The sequence below is a fragment of the Archocentrus centrarchus genome, chromosome 23 (genome assembly GCF_007364275.1).
Source record: "Archocentrus centrarchus isolate MPI-CPG fArcCen1 chromosome 23, fArcCen1, whole genome shotgun sequence".
Taxonomy (NCBI): domain Eukaryota; kingdom Metazoa; phylum Chordata; class Actinopteri; order Cichliformes; family Cichlidae; genus Archocentrus; species Archocentrus centrarchus.
In genome coordinates this window covers 14841224-14864796 of record NC_044368.1, presented here as the reverse complement: position 1 = coordinate 14864796, position 23573 = coordinate 14841224, and the positions used below count along the sequence as shown (strand labels likewise).

At 40.5% G+C, this 23573-nt stretch overlaps 1 protein-coding gene across 3 annotated transcripts in view; it reads left to right on the top strand.

The window, feature by feature from the left end:
- The first annotated feature begins 5078 nt into the window (after positions 1 to 5078).
- Positions 5079 to 23573, top strand: part of nrcama (neuronal cell adhesion molecule a) — a 61358-nt gene continuing 42863 nt past the window's right edge. For all 3 annotated transcript variants that reach the window (XM_030719724.1, XM_030719723.1, XM_030719722.1), the window contains exon 1: positions 5079 to 5215. The gene's annotated coding sequence lies outside the window, so the exon portion shown is untranslated. The remainder of the gene's footprint in view (positions 5216 to 23573) is intronic.

The window sequence follows — 23573 nt, the reverse complement described above, 5'->3', positions numbered from 1 at the left end:
CTCTGACCTCTTGCCTTTTGCACCTAGTTTAAAAGCTAGCATGCACAGGGCTTGCTTATTTCAGCAAGACAATGCCTGAGCAAATTCTGCATGTATTACAATCTGTTTCACATTTATAACATTTGGGCTGAACAGCAGACAAAGGAACCCTCAACCATGACTAGCAAGAATGGGGAAACATCTTACTTTGTTTCCTCCTACATTTACAGAGCAAGTTGAAGTGAAGAGACAGTCACAGTACCGGCTTTTTGCTGCCTCAAGTGTCTTTTTAAAAACAAGGAAACACACAAATCACAGCGGGCCACACAAAAGAGTTGTCACTAAAGAATGCCAAGTGTCCTCCTATGATGAATCGCCTTTATTTTTTTCCAGTTGCGCACACACTGATTTTCTGCTTTGTTGTTTTGATCTCATTGATTGTCGCTTGAAATTCCACAGGATCATTCCTCCCAGTCATGCTGTCGTTACCCCAATCAACGTAAACAATACGCCACTAAAAAGCTGTACCTACAAAACCTTCACGAAAACCACAGATGTCAGAATAGTTCAAGTATTTCACTCCACTGGTGTCTCACCCCTGCTTCCCAAGTGTCGACATCATAAGCAGTTTGACTTGCAGATTGATGGGCCTCTTTTTTTCAGCACCAGCCTGAGATTGACCGTGACTTCAGCCAAACGTCAAATCCTGATTTATGATTGTGCTGCCTACTCTTGGCCTTGCTCTAGAGGGGTCTTTTCATTGAGTGAACATTGATAAGGGGGTGAGAGATCCTGCAGGAGTGTTGATAGCGAGCAGTGTGGCTGAAAATGTGTTTCTGTGGGGAAACATACATAGAAGTCTAAGTTAGCAGCTAGGGCTGCAGAATTGACTCAACTGCTGTGGTATACACTCACGGGGCCACTTTGTTTGGTTTACCGGTTCAACTGCTCACTAATGCAAACATCTGATCAGACAGTCATGTATCAGGAACTCAGTCCAATACTTTGCATGCTGAAGTTCAAACAGAGCATCAGAATGAGGAAGAATTGTGATTTAAGTGATTTTGAACGTGGTGTGGTTTTTGGTGCCATATGGGCTGGTCTGCTGGAATCTTCCCACACAACCATCTCTAGAGTTTACAAAAAAAGAGAAACTATCCAATGAGCAGCCGTTCTCTGGGTGAAATTACCTTGTTGATACCAGAGTCAAAAGAAAATAGGCACACTCCTTCTGGTGCAACAGTAAATCAAATAACCTCACGTTCCAACCAAGATACGCAGAAAAACATCTGTGAACGCACAACATGTAGAACCTTGAATGGGTGACACTCCTGTCAGATAAGAGTCTCACCAAAAATGGGTAATAGAAGATTGGAAAAATATTACCTGGTCCAGTTTCTGTTGTAACCTATATGAAAGCATAGATCCATCCTGCCTTGTATCAATGGTTCAGGCTGGTGCTGGTGGTGTAATGGTGTGAAGGATATTTACTTTGTACCCCTTAGTACCAACTGAGCATCATTTAAACCCCACAGCCTTACCTGAGTATTTTTGGTGAACATGTCCATCTCTTTATGACCCCAGTGTACCCATCTTCTAAAGGCTGTTTCCAGCAGAATAACACACCATGTCCCAAAGCTCAGATCATCTCAAAGTGGTTTCTTGAACATAACAATGAGTTCACTGTACTTAAATGGCCTCCATGCTCACCAGATCTCAATCCAGTAGATGATTCACATCTGCAGCAACTGTGTGATGCTCTCATGACAACATGGATCAAAATCTCTGAGGAATGATTCCAGCACCTTGTTGAATCTATGCCACAGCAAATTAAGGCAGCTCTGAAGGTAAAAGGGGGTCCAACCTGTACTAACATGTACCTAACAAAGTGGCTGGTGAGTGTGTAACAATTGAAACTTTTACGTCGAAAGTGTTACAATTTATACTTCAGGATTTGTGTGGCAAATGACTTTGTCTTGAATACAGAGGTTTCATCATGAAAAATTACTAAGGTCACCAATCAGGTTAGGGTGTTTTTGACGAGAGCCGTCAAGATCGATAAATGAGGTGAACTTGAGATTAACACTCACAGGTTGTCTTCATCCTGTTCTCCTCAGTGTTAAAGGCCAAAATGCCAGTGTGTGTGTGTGTGTGTGTGTATTTATATATATATATATATATATATATATATATATATAGTTCATGCCACTGCACTATTGCTCCATGTAGCATGAGCTGTCTGTCTCTACGCCTCCTCCTCCTCCTGTTGTTCCCTAGCAACCGTTATAGTCCTCATTGACAATCTTCTCAATGTATGTGTGCCCACGTTTGCCTAAAATTGTCTCCGATTTGGCAGAAATGTGTGAACCTGCTTATTTTGCTGCTGTAAGGAGCTTCATGTCAGTTGGAATGCAAAACTGGGTCGCTTTCAGTTTTGCTCCGCGTCTAAGCGTGTGCCAAGTTTCTCCTCTTGTTTTCAAAGTTCACGCACTTGGCTCATATGATTATCAGATCAACGTCTGCCAGGATCTGCCATCTTCTTATGCAAACAAAAAGTGCAGCATGTGACTAGATGTTGTTATAACTCCACTTACTTTTTGAAATTCACAGCCGTATCACAGCTGCCACCCCCTAAATGTGGGATTACAGTCTGTTAGTTGAAAGCAGCTCCAGTTATTGTGACTGTGCCCACAGGAAAAGTCACTTTGGGGTTACAAGTGTGTAATGCCCACATGAGAACAGAAATAAGGAAGGAAGAATGGATTCATTAATCATTTCTATCACAGTAGAGGAGAAAACAAAATATCCCCTCATGCAGTATTTTTTAGGTATTTTCTTCTCATGATTTTCCAATAAGTAGTGTAAAGAAGCTCATACTGATCAGTGAGAGGAAGACCCTCGCTGCTGCACCTCAGTGTAAACATTAACACTAAGAAAGTGTATATCTGCTGTATGTCAAAGTGACATTGTCTTACCGTAATATATCCTGGCCTGTATAAACTGGGTTTAAATCACACAGGGGCACAGAGAGGCTCTGGAGTAGACCCCACTCAGATGACCAGAGCATAAATCTAAATCTAACATATTTTTGCCTGAAAAGATGCTCGATGATCAGAATAAGATGGGTTTCTAGGGCACTGAGAGAGCCGCTGACACATGAAAATATGCTAAAGGCAGTGCTGATGTGCGGAAGGAGTGTTTCCCACTTTACAGCGGTATGTCTGCCAGTAGTGTCACACTGTTTAAAAAAAATAAATCTCATCTCACCAAGTCTTTCACTGAACAGTAACTGCAGAAGAGTTTACACAGTGGCGTGGCTCTCCGCAGACCTCTGTCAGTCGGTTAATGTGGGGACACACCTGCACACACAAACACACAGATCCTATTTGCCCTGCAGGAATGCCAGACAACAACGCCTGTGCCCACCGTTCCAACGTCTGCACAGTCTTCTAGGTCAACATTAAGGTGCTTGAAAGGAAAATATCAGTCACACTCATGCAATCAGCAAGCCGGTGCACAGGTTTGCAACCCAGGCTTGAACGTACATGCACAGCAGACACACTGGCATATTTTTTATTTCACGTTAAGTTGTGTTTGTTTTGGTAGTGGCCTTCCCACAGGCCTTGTCACCATTACTGCTGTTAAAGGCACACTGTACAGCAGTGAAGGCTAATGCCCCTCGGCCCAGATGAGTGTTAAAACATGCATGCATCATGTGGACAAACTGTATGTGTATACCTGTTTTTTCCACACAGTGCTGATGACCAGAGTGTGCCCTGCAGGGAGCTCCATATGATTAAGCCGTAGCAGTAAACTGCAAGCTCGAGTGAGCGAGAGAGAGTCTGTAGATTACTGGTACTGATGGCTGCAGTCTATAAGACACACTTCCTGTGGCCCTGACAGGATCTGAGTTATGTGGGATAGGTGAGGGGTGTTCACACACAGCTGTCATGTGAGAAGAAGGGTCTGCAGTTTAAAATATACATAGTGATACATAGTGGAATGGTGGGCCAGTAATGAAAATGTAATGGAGTGTTTGACACCAGCAAGGCCTTGTTCATATCTGTATGGGCCATCTGTCCAGCCCAGGGTGGGTAAGAAACATGTGACAGTGGGAAACATCTAGGAGCAGCACACTATGTTAATTTTATACTGAATGTGGTCGTTTGAAGGTTTATTCTATATATGATGCAGAAAAGTGGATTATTAGAGTAGCAGCAAAGGAAGTGCCAAACTGCCAATGACTGAAATGCTCAGTGACGTAGGCCAGTTCCAACTCTTAATAAAGTGATTTTAAAAACCATAAAGCAAACAAATCTTGCAGATGGTTGCCACAGAAATTGTTTCATGCTTTTAGAAGTAAACGATAGCTGTATAGCCTGCTCTGCAGGAATGTTGCAGTTTATTTCACGCACCTCCGCCAGCAGGTCCTTCTGCTGCCGTTCATTAAAGAGGGGGCGCTGCAGTTACCTTTTTTCCAGCATGATTAGGAACCACTGAAAGCTTTAAAATAAAAGTCTCACTCTGATATGTATTTTTACAACTCTCTCTCTCTCTCTCTCTCTCGCTCTCTCTCTCTCTCTATGTATATATATATATATATATATATATATATATATATATATATATATATATATATATATATATATATATATATATATATATATATATATATATATATATATATATATATATATATATATATATATAAAGAGAGAGTGTGTTCTTGAAACGCATGCTTCAAGAGCTGGTGATTTTTTTTCCCCTTTGACTCTGACTGAAGCCTCTTGGCTGTAGGATAGTGCCTTTCTGGATGCAGCTATAGGTTCTCTTTGGACAATGTTTAAAGCTTTAAAGGCAAATTAAAGGTTAAAGCCTAAATCATGTTTTGCTTGATCCGTTTCCTCACACGCACAAAAAAGGAGGAGTATTAAAAGGGCACCTAACAAAGAAGTACCGGTGTTTTGGGGGGAGGTAAAGGAGTGCGTCATCCTCTCGGAGCGTAGACGATCTTTGTCGCTGCTGGTTTTTGACAGCGGCAGGGGAGCTGGTGAGGAGAGCGGGGGATCCGTGTGGACCACAGCTTGCTGTAGCAGCGGCTGAGGGGGACGGACGCGCACCAGCCGGACACAGACCCTCAATCGCACACGCACACACACACGCACACACGCCTCATCGTTTTCAGCAGCATCAACACACATTTGGAAGGAGGACAGCAGACGGTTTGCAGCAAACGGTAGGTCTTAACGTGGCTTTATATTTTTTTCCCCTTTTCTCCCTCTTTTGCTTCTTTAAAGATGGAATGGGGGGAGTGGGGGGACCGGGGGGGGGGGGGGTGCCTTTCCCCCCCGTATCATCATGTGTTACTTGAGAATAAAGGTGCAGCGAGTGTGTCAGTCTTGTGATTTGCCACAGTATCCCTGTGATGCTGGCTGCCTAGGATGCCCAGGTTTGTAATAATACAGCAATATGGACGCCCGGTGTTATTTGGATGTCGCTGAGCATAAGGCAGACGTTGCAGTGTGTGCACTCGCCGCACTGCATCTTGAGGAGCAAAGCATCAAAGCGACCAGAGGAAGAGAAAGCGATGTGTCGGCGGGCCCTCGCGTTGAATGAATTTGTGGTGCAGCAGAGCTGGTGCTGCCGGTGGCCGGTGCGGGCAGGCCCGTAAGCGCTCAGAGGATTATTTGATGTCTGCTAGTGATGCTGCCAGCTGTAGCTCAGCTCCCCCAGGGTCACATTTCAAGTGTTTTGACTTAAGGGAAGGGAGCTTAAGCCGCCCTTGTTTTCTTATAAGAGATTTGAAGATGCAGGGTGACGGCAGACCTTTCTTCATTACTGACTCCGCTGGATTATTTTTCGATAAAATAAAACGCTTTTGTAACAGAAGAGACCCACATGACCTACATGAGTTTAAAATATAATACAACATACATCAAAACACAAAGAAAATTTCATAATCAGTCCAAGCAAAACTGCCAATTTGTTCCAGTTTTAGGTACTTAAATATGGAGATTATGGTGGTTCTCCTTGTCATATAGTAGTAACATTTTAGCCATTTTATAGGCAGGATGATTAGTGAATATAACTGTGAAAATACTGGTCATGCTCTTATGAAATTAAGTGTCAGGTGTTTGTTACAGTGTAATGCTTTGAAGTTTTCTACACATGTAACACAATGCTGTCAAAATGCAGGAATGTGAATGCAGCTGAACACTGCAAATGTGAATTTCAAGAAGAAAATACTACAGTAACAGGAGGATATTTCACAGTTTTTGCGGCATTATACAGTACTCTGAGACTAATAGCAATGTAAGTGTTTCTGTCATTCATTTAGATGCATTTCGATAATTATCTGAGGGTTTTGTGTGTGTGTGCATGCGTGTGTGTGTAGTTATACTTTGATTTTTGTGAATGGTGTGTTGCAGTGTTAAGGTTTAGCTAGCAATGGGCCACCATGATCCAGACTCTGTAGTGATCACTTGCAGCCAACTTTGATTTTCATGGTGTTTATCAAAAAATAGGGAAGTTGCTTACATTGTATCGATGCATATATGAGTGTACTGGAGAGAGTACACAGAATACGTTCCATATAATGCACAGTGTACTCAAATGAAGATACAATGTAATGTAAATTGTTGCTTATTCATTGTGATTTCAAGGAACCGAGGTTCGCTGTTATACAGTGAAAACAAACAGTGTTCTTTGCATGGAGTTTGTTTAAATGCTGATATATAATTGTTCTGTAGGCTGCAGAAAGTAACCAATGAGCACCACACCTGGCTGCAAAACAGTCCACGAGTGGGAGGAGTCATTGTGAAGGCAATAAGAATGACACTGTGTGTCACTGCAGATTTGAAAGTGGGAGTTTTTTTTTTTCCCCACATGGTGTTAATATTTGCAGTCTGCATCTGCTGTTGCTGTTGTAACGCTCTGCGATGCAATCCGATGTAATGTAGCGTGCCCGCTCTGACCCTGCATGCTAAAATTACTTCAGTGCACAGAACACATTTGCAGGTTTTATAATTGTTGCAGTGAACGGGAAGCCTATAGTTGTGTTGCGTGAGGCTGCACCAGAATGTTAATATCAGCCTGCTAACCTACATTTTGAAAGCCCCGGTCAGCATTTAACTCTCTGTTCTTTTAAATTCTTCAGGAAAACACACCCAAAGCTGAGACTGCACAAAAACGTGTTATTTTAACTGGCTTTAAGGTTTTGAATTCTCTTCTGCAGTTATATGATCTTCTGTCTAAGCCAGTCCATTTTTAGGAAACGGAAAAACAAACACAGGTGTGAATTAATAAAAAAAAAAAAAGATTTTACGCAGTTGTAACTGGCGAGTGTGAGAGCCTTCTGTTTGAAATGGATTAGGCCATTTTCATTGAAAATATTTTGACAAGTTGCAGCAGGAAAAGCACAGGTATGAAAAATGAAATGAAAAGTCTGAATTACATTAAGACACTTGAATAGAACCTATTATATAACACCGCTGCCTTTATATGACAAATCACAAATCCTTCAGGTATATTGCCCTACCATTTTCTTATCATCTCATAAAATAAATCATATACATTGTAGACCCGTGGTGTGGCAGGTATTGTGTGTTGGCACTGTGGGCATGACCACTGTTGGTGAGCTTTCCCCCCATGAGATAACAGACGGCATGACTCCAGTCTCCTGTGGAAACTCCCCAGAGTGTCAGAGCAGTGCCAGCACTGAGCCATTACTCATGGCAGATGCACCGTGACCATCGCTCTCCAGCTCTCCCATTCACCCACAGCCCATTAGACGAGAAGTGGGGCAATGGAGCTCGGGGTGTTTTAGGTGTATATGTATGGGTGGCACTCCTGTCAGCCAAGAACAGGAAGCTGAGGCTACAGTTCACACAATTGGACAGTAGAATATTGGAAAGACTTTACCAAAATCTTTGAGGAGGGTTTCCAACATCTTGTTGAATCTAAACCAGGAAGAATTAAGGCAGTTTTGAAGGCAAAAGTGGTCCAACCTGGTACTAGCATGTATCTCATGATGTGCCTGTTGAGTGTATGCAAACATTCAGTTTGAATTCAGTGTTTTTGTATTTCTGTAAATAATAATTAATGCAGTTATCATTTATGAAACATTTTAGCCAAGCAATCTAAATAACTGTGTTTTTGCACTAGGACTACAATGAACACATATATTTGCACATATATTTCATAAACCTTATAATGGTTAAATCTGTAAAATGTAAGAAAAAAAATGACTTTTGCAATTTCCTTATTCCGAATATCTTCAAATTCCTTGTCTTGTCCTTTCAGATCCAAAGGTATGCCATGTAAAAATAACCAAAAACAAAGAAAAGCAATGAAATCATTACATTTCATAATTTGAAACCTGCAAAAATTAGTTGTTAAATTGTACTGAAAAAACATACAAGTGTCCTAGTCCTACCTTCAACCATCATAAGGCTCCCATAGGTGGATTTTAGGTATTGACTTGTACGCTGTGACATCCATTATGCAGTGTGATTGTTGTTCACTCCTCACATGAGAACAATAAAGTTCTCAGGTGTGCATATTATTGCAGTCACAACATTAGCATCCTGGGGTTTTGTCTCAGTCCAGATTTATACATTCGTGCTGTGGAAGCTGCAGCCAGATGAACACAATTAGCATCATAGATCCTTTGGTACGCTGTGAGTTAATAGCACCCTGCAGCGATGATGGTGTGGGGTGGGGGAACATAAACATCACCCCTCATCCTTGCTGTACCTCTTGGCTCATGGCTGAATGTGTCTGGGTGGCTGTTTTCATTAAGGGATCGGAGCACATGAAAATTAGCATCAGCGGTCGAAGATTGATGAATTAAAGTATGGGGACCGTTAAAGCCAGGGCTGGAGGGTGACACACAGCTTCTGCTGGTAGATCTCTGAGAGAGCAGATGCTGTTGTTCTCCCTGCCTTCCACATAGAAGACAGATGGTTTTGTAATTGTGTGTGTGTGTGTGTGTGTGTGTGTGTGTGTATTTTCCATTTTTGGAAGATGATGTTATTGCAGGAAGATGGAAGAGACCCAGTTTTGCTCAGTGAGGGGCTTTGAGGAATACAGTAAATAAGCTGTGTTGTGTCAAGCAGATCTGATTTTCTGCATGGCTAAATTCAGGTATTAGATGCTAACATGAACACAAAACTAGAGCTCAAATAAAAAAAGGGAATCTGCAGCTATGGTGATATACTGAATATGTCAGATCTAGAATACTGTGAACCTTGAGTCACATGACTTTCTTTGGAGTTTCACTTGTCTAAGATTTTTCTATGGCTCTTTCCTGAGGAGCCAAGGGGCAAGCCATGGAAAAAAAAAATATACTGAGGCCACATTATGTTTTCATTCATTCCTCTCCACATTTTAATCAATTAATTACCACTGTTGCCAAGATTTGTGCACCTGCCACTCAGAACATCTTGCAAATTCAATAAATTGCCTCTTTTTGAACTGTAGTAGGGTTGACAGTGAGCCAAAACCAGATTTTTATCTAAAGCTGGTCCTTCAAACTAGACAAATAAAAATAGTATCCATGTGCAGCGCCCAGTAGGTGCCCTCCTCTGCCTACTTGACCCCTTTGAAAATGAGATGTCATATCTCAAGGGTTTAATCAATTTTTCACTTTTCAGCAGGCTGTATTCATCTGTTGTGTTCAGTGATAAGCTGCTCATGCAGTTTTGAAATGTGTGCTTTATGTTGTAAAAAGGTTGTATTTTAAACCAGGCAGTCAGCAAGAGTAAACAGTGAGTTCGATCAAAATAAAAGGTGAGTGACAAAAGTTAAGTCCAAGAGACAAGTCTTGAACTCGTGTGCAGTTTGAGAGTTGATTAATTCACTCCCTCCCCACATATCCAGCCTAATAATATGGATTTTTCTTACGTACTTGCCTAGAAAAAACACTGGCTAGCTTCTGGTTAGCAGGGGGAATGAAACATGAACAAGGTCCTAGTATGCAGAGGAGGCCACCCACTGGTGATATGTATGGAACTGATAACAGCCGATAACGGCCATTCACTCCAAAAAGAATAGAGCCTGAACCGTGTTATTAGTAGGCGATATTAACTTTTTTATTGGTATTTGTAATGTTCTATAAATTAGAGAATCTGTGTTGCATTCTTTGTCCACCAGAGGGCACTCTGCAGTCTCCCTGCTTGCAACACTTTTGGAACGCCACAAATACGACAACCAGCTGATCTGAACAGAGGCTGGGCAGAGTGTAAACACGTAAATAAATAACTACACAAAACAAATGTAAGTGAAGTCTTGTTTTGGATGTCACCAAATATCGGGATTGGTATCGGTCTTAAAAACCCCATATCAGTCGGGTTCTAGAAAAAGAGAGCTACGTACATCACAGAGAGGGAAAAAAACGACGTCGGTGGAACTTGAGGAAATTTTTATTGTGAGAAATAAAGGAAAGGAAAGGTGAAGTGGGAAGGCACAACACTGGAGAATGGTGTGAAGGAGAGCATGAAGATTAATAAAAGGCGACATAGCATGGTGATCTTGAACTCCTGGCACACACACGCACATATACTGAATCCTGCATGTGTCCACTAATAAAATAACACAACAAACAAGCCTACATGGTCAATAATCATTTCAATTTGCCCCTGCCACTTGTGTGTATTCTTTGAGGTCCTTTTGAATAGAACGCAGTCAGGAGGTGTGACCCTGCTTGTAGACTGCAGGTGAGTTGCTTGTGGGGATCAGGTGGGAAACAGATGGGAGAGTGGGTGAGAGCAGACGAGTTGCCAGACTGGTGGTAGATGTCACTTGCTGAGTGCAAAAAAAAAAAAAAGTCCAGCATGTCTATCTGAAGGGCTGATTTAATTTCATATACAGAGACATATGCAGACAGATTATTTGTTTTGGGTGCAGTTTGTTTGGATGTGATCATCTGTGCAACATGGCAAATGTCTCCACATATATTAAAACCGCATAAATTTCCACTTCTGCCACTCCAAATTCTTGCACTTCCTCTTATTCATAAATTTTGACATAGTTGATTTTTAAAAAAAGTTTTTTAAAGTATAGTGTTAAGGAAACAAAGGAAGCATGCTCAAATCCCAGCGGTATGAGCTTAATTCATTGTATGGGCGGCTTAAAAATAAAATTACCCCCATGCAGCAGAATCTTTGTCACAGCTCTAAAATGATTAGCCAGGATTTAAGTCAAAGAAGCCATTAAAGAAGCTCTTTTATCGCACCAGGCATCCAATTGGTTCAAGGCACCGGCATCACATGACAAGTGTGAACCAACCAGCCTTAACAGTCACTATTAAGGCTGTATTTATAGGGTATAATTGAATCTGTCAGCTTTTAACTACAGTACGTATGCTGCTGTGAACAACTGCATCATCAGTGTTTTTTCCTTACCCCCAGCTAAGAGAAGAGATTAGTTTGATGGGAATTTTATCTTAAGGCTTTCATACTTGATTTGCAGAGTGTGTAATTATGCATTGCTTTTCAAGCCATCTCACTGACCTGAATCAGACAGTGTTCATACCACACCTACACCAGGCCGAGTAGCCTACATCGCATGCAAGACTGCTGTCGTTAGGAGAAAGTGAGTCTGGCCCCAGTTGTTTGTGGGGATACTCTGTGCTGTGTTGAGCGTCTGCTAATCATCAGTATAGGGGTGGTAGAAGCGGCTCTGGTTCAATGGAGCTCGCATGTGTCCTCAGTCCTCCTCATCTAACCCCAAAGAGAAGGCCGTTCTGAGGCCAGCCAGCCCCTCAGTAAGAGTCCTCTGCTTAGACTCAAAGAATGGCTTTGTAGAGAAAAATAAACTGTGCAGTGAGCAGATGAGGACAGAGAACACATGCGCTTCTCAGTGTGGAAAAGCCATCTATCAGCGAACTGATAAACCAATTAAAGATGGACAGGCCCTCAAGTTTGTCTGCCTTGAAGAGAAGATAAAATAAAGGCATCTTTTCTGTTAAACATATTTTAATACTTGTTTATTCCAACTTTAATTTTATTTAAACTGAATGAATTACATGTTCACCGCAGGGAGATTGGAAACCCCCATTCTGTTTGAGTCAACACAGATCTTCCATTGTCACCACAATAACACATATTGCAATGATATCGAATACGAGTCGCACTTAACCTACCAATGCAAAATTACATACTATTTTATTTACAATTGCTAGAAAAATGATGCTAAAAATACATTTTCAGTTAAAGATTTGAAAACATGCCTGATTATAATTTGCTCCTCAGTTGTAAACATTGCACCAAACCATTTAAATGTACTTCCCGAATTTTTTATTTTATTTTATTTTTTATGTCAGCTGAATTGATGTAAACCAGGCTGTAGGGTCTGACTTACTGGAACAGAATAAGTCATTTCCCCTTTTTCTTGCTCAGCATCATTTGTACATATTTGTATGACTGACTATATGAGTCAGAAGCATTTCCCATCAGTGACAATGCTGCAGGCTGTCACTCCAGCTGCTCTGACCTCTCTGTCTCCTTTACCTCATAGCTGCTGAGGTGGTGTATTTTAGGGGCTGCCGGTTACTCTGTATTCTCCTGTCAGTGCCAGGTTGTGTTACTCACCTTGGCTGACAGATGCATTCTTGGCTATTGTCATCACACTTTACATTATTGCAGCTTGACATGAGATCGAATAAAAGAACACTTTAATAGAAAATGTCTCTAATACGTTGATTTTTATAATTTGCTTTATTCTGCCTGAGTTGGTTCTGATAATACACATCTGTTCAGCAAGAAGCATTTTTACAATTCTCTGTGGCTGATGCTGATCAAAGGAATAAGCAGATTACAATCAGGCACTTTTCTATTAAATTGGCTACAAGATCTTCTGCAGGCTTTGCTTTTTGATCTCTGTTCTGTGGGAAAGAGATAACCCTGAGGCCTCTGCTGCTCACACTGCTAAGATATACACCAGTGAGCCTCACAGGAAGATTGACATCAGACAGACCACCTGCACATAAGCAAGCTATATACTATATTAACTATATATACTATAATATATAACTATAAACAAACTTCCTGTCCTATAACCTTGTAATGATCAATTTGAAGAACATTTTTGAAAATTTCTGCTCTTGGATTTCACTCACAAGAGTGCCTATCGGCAAATAAGATGATACTTACCAGTGTTCGCTGACGATGTTTATTGTTGTGTCACATCAATTTTCACTGCCTGAATTGAGAGAGAGTGTGACAAAGAGGTAAAAGACTTAAAAACATATAGTTATTTATAAGGATGATTTTCTTTTCAGGCACAGAAGGGGAAACAAATAATAAAAAAAGAAGGAAAAAGGACTGGCATCACCTTCAGCTATTGGCCAAATTATTTTTGGTATTTGCATCTGAACTGGTGCATCCCTTTAAAAGAAATGCATGTATGCTGGTTCTGTATCTCAGGTCATCTGCATTTTTCTCTCCTGCTAAAGGTACTCTGAGTAACATTTTTATTAATAATTAGAGATGCACTGATTCCAATTTTCTTGGCCAATTCTGATTTGGATTTTTTTAATGTGCTGCCCATACTGATTTTTGCCTGTTCCAGTTTTTCTTTCTGAGAACTCTGACTGACAGCATATGCAAATAAACTTTTATTCAATGAATGATTAATCTTTACAATTTTGCCTTAAACTGCAGAGTTACCAGATCTTCTCTCACTGAAACAACTGAAAATAAAGTGGCTTGGTTTCTGTTAGCTTCTTAAAATGTTCATGTTCAGCTGGGTGAGGGAGATTAGGTTTGCTGTTACAAATGTTTTTATTAGGTGTCAGCAGCCAAAAATTCAAAATCAAAATATAATGTAGAAAATAGCTCTCCTGAAATCAAGAGGGGACCATGCAAATTATGTGCGTATTGAGAGCTGTAAATTTGGCTAAAGGGCGATGGAGTGCAGTGGAATTTTTGAAGGGGGTCCGTCCTGTGGCCTGAGAGTGAGTGAACGCTAATTTTTCATGTCTTTATTTGAAAATCAAAGAATACACCAACTTTCATGATTTTGATGCCATTGGAAAAAGAACTGAATGATCTTTTAATTCATTTTAAAATGTATTTTATAGGGCAAGGCTTTTTTTTTTTTGTGATAATGCCAACTAAAGTTCGCCCAATTTTGCCCATTTACCACGTGGCCATTGTTTTCCAGTGGCGTTAACCTGGGCTTGCTGGTACCTATTTTCATGATGGCCATGCCACAGTTTACTTTGACAAACTTTTTCTCTTTGCTCACAGCGAGGAGCTTTCACGCTAACATCATGTGGCTGTGACTGCAACTAATAGTGTCGCTGTGCATGCCTTGCATATGCATCAAACAGATCGGCTTGTAATCAGCCATACATGAGGCTGACCGGCCGGTCAGTGGTCTGAGCTGAGAATGCTGGAAATCGTCCGGTTCCGGTCCCTGGCCATTCGATCGATGCATTTCTATTAATAATCCTTGCACCAGCTCAAACTTGGGTGTGAGCCAGCATCTATGGCTTTGTTGAGACAGCCATGTATTCCACTGATAAAAGTCTTTCAGGTCTTTTTCATTTTTGCATGTATTTAAAAGCTGTGCTTCCCAACTGATAAACATCATGTATTATTACATATTTTGCTTTAGCAATTCTATTGACACAAGCAAAAGTGATGTTATGAATTATAGGATTTGAATGCATCTGCATTCTTTAAATTAGAATTACTTCCATTACTCGAAGGGCTGCATAAATTTCTGCACTACTCCGGTTTGCCGAGCCTTCTTTCCCCCTGTGTCCTTCCAAGCGTTTTCCCACCGTATGCACACTGCTGGAACTGACCCTCAACCCACTTCATCTCTCCTCCACTCTCCGCTCTGATCTATGACTCACAAAGCCTATTTAACCTTTACTCAGCTAAATGCACGCCAGAATTTCATTTCTACTCACTGGCTGCAAGCAGCAAATTTGTTTGTTTGTTTTCTTCTAGTTTTTATGGAAATGGTGTGGAATATTGCTCTTGGCAGATACCTACTAAAAATCTTGTAGTAGCAGTCCATGTATATGTGCTGTATATCATATGGAGCATTTACCCATAAACACCTTCCCCTTTAAGCTATGAAGTGACCCAAGACAAAACAGAAAGAGGAAACAGCCCAATAGACCCCAGGTTTTGATGACTGCAAACGCCCAGGAAACCCCTATTGCTTTGTTATATAGTCTTTCAAGCCAGGCATCCATTACAGCTACGTGATATACCAGCTGCAAGATATTCACTCCACAAAAGGACCCTCAATAAGTGGAAGACCAGCTACATTTTGAAAGCAGGTATCGCATACTTTTCCCATGGTAAGTTCCTCTGGGTACACAAGCTATCAGGTGACAAGGGAGTGTCCTGTCAGGGTTGGATCACATTAACTGCCACTTGTTTGGTCAGCAATGATAAAAGTTACCTCTGCCATATTAGTGGTGTTAATTATGGGATGGCCTTAATACCATGCTATTGCATTTTTTGGCTCCCCATCTTGCTGTCTGTTATTTTTCCTTATCCACGTGTCAGTGTTTATCATCTCACTGAAAGCTGGTTATTTGAAGGAAGACGTAATCAAAAGAGTGTGTACCTTACCTTAGATTATAGCTTAATATGATTAAAAGACAGGATATGTCACTCCTTGTGAACACGAGGCTCCTACCATTGTGGATCCCACACTTCATAAATATTGAAGCAGCGCCTGCTCCCCTCCATCTTTACCTTTGTCTTTGCTTGTGTGCATAAAATATGAGAGAAATACTTTTTACATGCATGAAATAATAAAGATGAAGCAGCAACTGCAATCAGCAACATTGTTGTAGTGAAAACAGTGTGCTCATAATCTCTGGTGTTTCAGTGAGATTATTCAAGCTGTTGATTTGGGGCAGTTTTGAGATTAACGTTTGCTTAAATCTTAATAATTTAATCTTGTGAAGTAGAACTGAATTAGTATTATGTTAATGATTTTGAACCCTACTAATTTCAATGATCTATTTATTGTCATTTATGGTTGACTATTACAATATTTGCCATTCATTGGTATACATATATGCGTTATTATATGTATTATTGGCATACACATAGGTAAATATTTTGGGCTGTGTGCTATTAGACAAAACAAGATTTTAGAGTCAGTTTGAGCATTTTTCTAATTAATAATGGGTTAACTGAGAAAGGGAGTAAATGGAAGATTGAACATTAAGAGAGACCTATTACAGTGATTTGCAGCTCCATATTTATATTCTTGAGCTCTCTACTAGATTTGCAGGTCAAAGTAATCCTAATGGATCTTATACTAGGCCTTTGTAGAGCTTCCCAGTTCATCCTCTGTCTGAAAGAGCCATTTTAGGTACCTCTCCCTCTTCCTTTCAGCTAACTTTCTTCTCACTGGCTGCCCTTCACAAACAAACGGTTTATACAACAAATGGGTGGGGCGTCGCTGCACACAACTAGACCTGCGTGCTAGAGATGACCATATAGGGAGGTCCCCTCTCTGTGACATCGTACAGAGCCCATGGTAGAAAAAGAACTATCTGAAACAGAGCATTTAGAGCTGTCTGGAACGTGTGCTTTTTGCTCAGAGAGGTTACATAAATGCACCCTGACAACATTATTTTAAAACATTGGCACAAAATAAAACAGCTCCCTTTGGAAATATTCTTAATCTGAACATTTATTGTTAGGCTGCCAGCCATCTTTTGGGCAGTAATAGTGTGAAGCTCCTCGATTAGACTTTCGGCATCCGTGAGTCCCCTTGGACACTCATTAACACTGCATTGAGTAGAGTGGGTCAACTCAGTGTGTCTTTGTTAGCCCAAATCTCTCCTGCTATGATTATCATGATCAAACATGTTGTAATGAGCAAGAGAAAGCACCACTTACACCACAATGCATTATTTCCTTATTTCTTTATCTTTTGGGCAAAGATAAAAGCATATATATGAACTACAAACAATACATCAAATGAAACAGGGGTTTAGTCTTACTTATGAGAACACTGGGGAAAAAAATGGTTTCATAATTATTAATTAAAATGTTCTAAGAATATTGAAGTTAAGGGTATGTATACCCTTAACTGGCTAGTAAAAGACATGTTTGCACAGATGGAGTTGTAGACTGTCCCAATGTAAACCCTGAGCTGCAATGCTGCGAGCTACACTCATTAACTCTGACAGCATCTGTTTTTACTAAAGTACTAAAGTGCTGACTGGGGTCTTTCTATAGAGATAGCTATAGCCTCTCTTTTACAGCTGGGCCCATGCTGTCTCGCCTACCATGGGCTCAGCTCCACTGTCCAACAAGGCAGTGAAGCCCTCTGGGCAGCACTGAATAGTCTGTGCTTCTTTGTATGTTTGTGCAACGTGAGATGTGCTGATGGCAAGCTGCTAGGGTTTGCTACTTTGCTAAGTCCAGTGGTCCTTGTTTTCCCCGGTGTTATTGATCTCAGCTTAGATTTTTTTGCTTTCACAAGTCAGAGATAAAAGATGTAGTTGTTTAGGCTCACACTGGGTTTTTAAAAGTTAGCCGTTTTTTTCTTATCAGGCTACCTCTCTATACATATACATGTATATAGTGTACATATACCATATATTATGGTGTACAGAAATAATTACAGTCACCTAACAGAGAGATCTCTTAGTGGAGCTGGTTATGGTGACTTAATTTTTTATTCAGTAAGACCCAAAACGAGTGATTGAGTCCATAAATCAGGAAAGGTTTGCAGAGGTCAGAGCCTGTGTGAATTGTATCCTCAGTTTACTGTTCTTAGCCAATAAAAGTGACACTCGGTGTGGTCTTCTGCTGCTGTAGATCATCTGCTTCAAGGTTTGATGTGTTGTGCATTCATAGATACTCTTTTGCGTACCTTGGTGGTAACGAGTGTTTATTCGAGTTACTGTTGCCTTCCTTTCAGCTCATAGCAGTCTAGCCATTCTTCTCTGACCTCTGGCATCAACAAGGCATTTTCATTCAGAAGACCGCCACTCACTGGATATTTTCTCTTTTTCAGACCATTTTCTGTAAACCCTAGAGATGGTTGTGTGGGTAGATCCCAGTAGATCAGCAGCTTCTAAGATACTCAGACCAGCTCGTCTGGCACCAACAACCATGCCATGTTCAGAGTCACTTCAATTACTTTTCTGATGATTTCTGAACTGGTATAACTAATAAAGTAGCTGGTGAGTGTATGCATACACTAGTGCATTAATATTACAATATATCAGTAGATATTGCCTCTTGATGCAATAGGATTAAACAGCATGGTTTAATGCATGGTGATTAAATACCAGAATAATCACTGCTGGCAGCACAACAGCCGCAGCACTGACATATCCCCCATCAGGTCGATGGTAGAAATGTTAGCAAATAGTTGCCCAAAAAGAAGAAAAGAAGCAATAAAAAGAATATTAGTATTTGTTTGAAGATATTTGTGCCCACCAGATGACTATGATTCATCTGTTATCTATACTTTATTATTTTAAGGCTTCATCAGCTCCTTTAACTAAATTATCCAATGGAAATCCAAAGCAGTATACTCAAAGATGCTAAAATGCTTCACAGAGCTAATTGCACTGCAGATTTGCTTGATAATTCTGCATGGGTTCATCACTAGGTTAACACTCACCATCTTTACATAAATGTACTACTCTACTCCATTTAGTACTATGATGATATAAAGGTATAAATAAAGACGTGCTGGAATAGACAGAGATCTGAACCAAAGCAAGCTTTTTGAGAGTCAGTTGAGGAATGATAAGAGGTTTGCATAAGTGAAAGAAACAACACATTAAATTTTAAAATCTTTCTAAAATCCATGTAAGGGTGTCAAAAGATAGATATAGCAAGCCCTTAATAGTACTGAGATCGGTGTCAAATAATGAGGCTACTGGGACGCAGACACAGTCTGCTCTCAGTGGAATATGATGGAATATGGAATATCATACAACGGAATATTATACAGTGCAACAAATGTATCAAATTATCCCAACAACTTTATCCAAATGGTGACAGAAGTGTGATTCCAGCATGTCTCAAACCTGTCACTCTTTGACAGGTTTGCAGGTCTCAGAATGATGTGGCTGATTCGCTGGTTTGTTTCGTGTGCTAGAATTTGACTACAGATCAGTGGCGTTTGATTGAGAATTTGTTTAATGAAAATCAAGGCAAAGGTTGAAACCAAATAAAGTAGGTTTATGAGTGTGTGTGTGTGAAGCCATGGGTACACACTGTATGGAATCATGTGTGTCCAGTTCCTGCGGCAGTGATCGTGCACTCTGCAGTATGGATACAACAGCAATGCTCTATTACTGAACCATGACAGCATCCAAATAAGTCATACCAAGCGTTGTAATTTTTCTGCACAGGTGAGGCCATGACTCACGGCTGTCACATAATAGGAGGGCCTCAGGGACATTTGCACATTAACCTTCTTTTGTTATCCCAGAAAATGTTGTCACATTAACAAAGCCGAGAGCCACAGAACTGAAAGCAACGCGAGCGGCAACTGAGATTTATTTGACCCCGAGGCCCATGAACAAATATAGCGCTTAGAAATGCAAAAGAAAAACACACAAACATTTTAATTCGATTATGATAGAAGCTCCGCTACTGTTCAGATAGAACCCCGCTTTGTCTGCTTGCAGCCAGAAGTCCTTGTTCAGAAGAGAAATGTTGATGTGGAGTCCAGCCAGTATAGTGAAATACACATTTTAGAGCTTTCCCATTCATTGAAAGACAAGTGAAGAGCAGAGTGCTATAATCAGTTTGCCAAGCCACATTCATAGACATCAGTCACACCCTGCACATTAGCATTTTCACTCTTCTAACAAACATACCGTGCTGCACTGGGGTGAGATCTTAAATAAAATATTACAGTAATATACCAGCATTTGCCAATCTCACTTTTCACATCCCTGTAGTAGTTTTTTAAAGCACTTAACCACAAATCTTTAGTCCCTGAACATTTCCTCATTGCACTGATAGCTTACACTATTCCATATTTGACAAAAAAGAATGAGATAAAAAATAAATAGGTATGTATGTGGATCAAGATCATGGCCCTTTGATTTTAACTAGAAAAATCATTCAAAACACAGTGCTAGCGCATTGACATGAATGATGTGCTTTCAGTAAACATATCCTAATAAACACTGAGAAATAGCAAGAGAGACATGCTTTAAAGAGTCAGCTTATTTCCAGTTGGAGTCTCTTTGCAGGATGGCTGCAGGATGTAGCGATTTCACAGCTGCGATGTGCTTCGTTTGTCTGGTGTAAGACTGGCAGGAGAGGGAGGAGTGCGCTTCTTAGTCTGATAAAGCTACAATCAGGCATCAATCTTCATACTGTGCCTGTCTTGAGTCAAAGTGAAAAAAGTGATATCCCATTTATTTTAATCTCTTGGTTACCGCTCGCTGCCAGGCAGATCTGCACTTCACTGACACAGAAAGCTTTTGTGTTAGCTTGTCACTTTCTCATCTCAGCTTTGAGCCTGAGAATTTTTTTTTTTTTTTTCGTGTGAGGAGTTCTAAATTAATGAGATCATTTAGAGAAATCCCTCTCCACTTGTGTTACTAATATTAGGAGGCCTCAATCCTCTTCTGTTCTCTTCTGTCTTTTTCTCTGTGACGTTGAAGACATGTAGTCAATATTAGATGTCTCCAAGGCGTCCTATAGGTCCATATACCTCCACTGTTTGCTCGCCCTTTTCAACAAGCCCTTGTTCCTCACACTCTCATTTCTACTGTTCTGTTTCTCGGTGCCCTCCGCTCATTTCTCGTTGCTTTCTTCTACATCTGTCTCCATCTTTGCTTTTGCTTACATCCCTTTTGTGTTGTTGCTTTCATAAGATGGTCTCCAGGGTTCTGGCTGCATGGACATTTTTTTCAGCATGTTTCTGACATGTCACATCCTACTTTGTTAAGTTTTCATGTGCTACTCTGCTTGACACTCTCAGTGGTGATACTAGTTACAAGCCTGTGCAGCCTGGTTTCTGTACCAATCAATGCAGTCATATGTACTACATATTATTTTTCCAACCAAATATTTCTCATAATGGCCGCTGTAAACTGGTGTACACCCACGTCTTATTAAGTAGAATGGGTGTATTAGTTGTTAATGTGATAAATGGAATGCTGAATGATTAATAGCTGGTCATTGTTAGCATGCTGGTAACATGGTGTATTTTCTCTGTCTATACAGGCTAATTAGCCCTAACTTCATTGTCAGTCCATTCAGTGGTGTTTTTTTTTTTTTAATGCCCTACTGTAAGAGCTTTAATTTGGGATTTTTAACCTTTTAGGTTTTTAAAATGGTGGTTGGAGGTTGTTATACTTGTTTGACCGATGGACTGTAAAACATATAAAAGATGAGTCTTGACTACTGTTTAAAAGCTCCGAGCTTGCCTTCTTGATTTCTTGAGCCAGAACTTGACCATATTTAGAGAGGATTATAGTGCTAATCAACTAATGCTAACCTGCTTGGCTAGCAAGGCGCACAGAGACAGGTACTTGCTAATTTGTACAAACATATAGATAAAATAATGCCAACATTTTACTTACCATAAACAGGAGCACAGACTTCTTAAATAGTATTTTTAATACAACAAATGACACAGGACACCATATTACAATGCTCCAGATGCTAACAACACAACACATGGTAGAAAGGTCAGCTTCAGTAGGGTTGTGTACCTTCATGTTTGAAAGGTTCTTTCATGTTTTAAAAACCGAATTCAGCTAAAACATGAAAATAACCAAATTCAGTAACTGGTACTGAAAAAAATATATATATTTTTTCTAAATAAGTCTAAACTTCTCAATCCATCCATCCATCCATCCATTCGCTTCCGCACATCCTGTTAAGGGGTCGCGGGGGGGCTGGAGCCTATCCCAGCTGTCATAGGGCGAGAGGCAGGGTACACCCTGAACAGGTCACCAGCCTGTTGCAGGGCCAACACGGAGTGACAGACAACCTTTCACACTCACATTCACGCACTCAGTCACACCTATGGGCAATTTAGATTAGCCAATTAACCTAACCCCAGTAAGTGCATGTCTTTGGAATGTGGGAGGAAACTGGAGTACCCGGAGGAAACCCACGCAAGCACGGGGAGAGAACATGCAAACTCCACACAGAGAGAGGGAGAGGCCTGGGCCAAGGTGGAATGGAACCCAGGTCTTCCAGATGGTATTCTAACTGTGAGGCAGCAGTGCTAACCACTACGCCACCGTGCTGCCCAACTTCTCAATTAAAATTAAAATATATTAATTGAGAAGTTTGGACTTCTCTGTATAATATTAGATTATTGGTTATAGTTACATATTAAGGTGTCATATATAACATGTTTGTTTACATAAATAACATGCTGATACGTGATTTCATTGCCGCCAGGAAGCCCTGTTCCTCTAACAACAACTTAATCCAATTAGCTAATTAATTACATGTAGATCATGTTGAATGAAGCTATCGATGTCTCACTAGGTTTCATCATCATCCATGGGTCCAGTTTCTTTCATTGCTGGGCCCTTGGTGAATTTGGCTTTTAATACATTAATACAAATGCATTACACTTAGTTATGGTTTGCATTTGACCAGGTGTTTTGCTCTGAACTATAGTGTAAAATGCATAGCTGGCTATGGCAAACACATCTGCCATAGCCAGCTTTGCATTTTACAGATGTTATAGAAGAAACGTTTTCTCCATCGAGTTGAAAAGTGTACGCACAACTGAGATTGTGTTGTTTGGCTTCAACATGTTGCAGGAGTGATGTCACATGCTTTGCTTTTGTTCTTACTCTCACCCAGGTGTGCACTGAAATTTGTGAATAGTGTGAACTGGTACTTTGGTTCAGGTGTGAAAGAATATTGTCTACCGATCGGAAGGTTGGTGGATCTATACCTCAGCTCCTCTTGTCCACATGTTGAAGTATCCCTGGGCAAGATACTGAACCTAAAGTTGCCCCCAATGCATCCATTTGCATGTGTGAGAATGTTATAAAACACACTGCTCTATGACTGTGTGATTGGGTGAATGAGACTTGTAGTAGGAAGCACTTTGAGAGCTAAACTTGAGTAGAAAGGTTCAGGACTCAGCCCTACAGTTCAGTGACTTGGCTGAATCATGAAGGTGAAAATTAGATTTCAAGATGAAAACTGTATTTCATACAAAGCCATATGTATTATTCTTGTAAAGCTGGGCATTTTAACATAAGAGACTGGCTTGGTTTTTGGAGCCAGCCTTAAGTGACCGATCAGTGAACTTCCGTGTTGGTTTAATTTTTCAGCCCCTGAGGCTGCTGTGGTTAGACCAATTAGTGTAAGCGGTTAGGTCTTGACCAAGCAAACTTGCAAAGGTTTCTCCTGGCTGGGAGAGAACCTACCCTGTTAGACCCAGTTAACCGGTTAATCCCCCAACAGTCGCAAGGATTATAAAAAATTAATCCAGTCTAAAAACTCCTATAGATTTTTGCATTGTGGCCTGGTCTTTGAACTTACTGGTAGGTTAAATATTTGCTTACATTTGTTCTTAGTTTATTATTGAAATCTGTAAATCTGATAGTTAATTTAGTCCAGCATGAGTTCTTCACTGTTCTTGTA